The sequence below is a fragment of the Cupressus sempervirens genome, chromosome 4, assembly GCF_028749045.1.
Source record: "Cupressus sempervirens isolate cs-2001-9-10 chromosome 4, ASM2874904v1, whole genome shotgun sequence".
Lineage (NCBI taxonomy): Eukaryota > Viridiplantae > Streptophyta > Pinopsida > Cupressales > Cupressaceae > Cupressus > Cupressus sempervirens.
In genome coordinates, this window is record NC_143121.1 from 218,748,271 (window position 1) to 218,749,386 (window position 1,116).

The following is a 1,116-nucleotide window of genomic DNA, read 5'->3' on the forward strand; positions in this document are numbered from 1 at the left end:
AACATTATTAAATTCTCTATCCAAAGTAATCCAGGCACAAAACAATTTTCCCCCGAAACTAAGAATGTCTATTCAATTTCACTCAAAATCCCTTGTAAAATCAACCAAATCAACAAAACCTCCATCCAAAAATCTTTTGTAAACCAATAATCTACCACAACAAACCCATCATCATTTGCCTATAAGGTTCCATGAATTAATTCCTATATCAAAAAATGCAAAGAACAACTGCAGCCTAAGCATTTTTACTCTGATGAAATAAAATCATCGTCGACACGTACGCTTTGCCGATTTTAAATATTTGCACACATCTTTTCTGATTGTTTAAACAAAATCTACCATTACTTAAAGCCCGATCCATAAAATCAATGAAAATGTATGCCTGCCAATAGACAAGTCACAAAATTCCTAATCACAGCTGCAGACTGAGCATCTGCCACACAATAAATCACTACAGCTACATTCCTAATCGCTTAAAACTCATCCAAATTAATTTTCGGCGTGCCCTAAATGTTTCAAAAACCTAAAATAACTAAATAAACTATACCCCTGTTTGCATATAATCCATTCAAACCTATACTATCAATGTTTAAATACTAAACTCATCATGCATGCGCGATAGAGCTGAAGTATAAGCATATGTTCAACACAGCCAATATAAACCCACTAAGCTCATAGAAATTAACCCCTAAACTGCCCTAATTTTTCCCAAAATGTTAAAATAGGACTGGAAGAATCGAGATACATACGATTGGATCCAAACATTGTTAAATCTTAAATTCACCGATCCTGCAGACACATAAAACAGCCACAGTAAGCACCCAGTAATATATATTCATGCCCACGCGATCACTGATGAAACCAAAACACAAAAACACTTTCACAGAAACATCAAAGGCCACTTCAAAACCATACATGCAATCCAAAATGTACTCTACTGAAATTCTCTAATAAGGGCCCTAGAATGCACCGATCTCTATCGTTTTGTTTTGCAGGTTGATGGGTTTCCGATACAATTTTTGAAACGAAAATGTGAAAACATGTGATTTTACGACAGCGTAGCCGAACGCAGTATTTCCCGAGGAGTTCAGCGAGATGGCCTCGTAGATACAATAA

At 35.8% G+C, this 1,116-nt stretch overlaps 1 protein-coding gene across 1 annotated transcript in view; it reads right to left on the reverse strand.

Annotated features, from left to right (window-relative positions):
• Positions 1 to 774, reverse strand: part of LOC149560780 (uncharacterized) — a 24,563-nt gene extending 23,789 nt beyond the window's left edge. The window contains exon 1 of the mRNA XM_089824806.1: positions 750 to 774. The gene's annotated coding sequence lies outside the window, so the exon portion shown is untranslated. The remainder of the gene's footprint in view (positions 1 to 749) is intronic.
• Between the last annotated feature and the right edge of the window lie 342 nt (positions 775 to 1,116).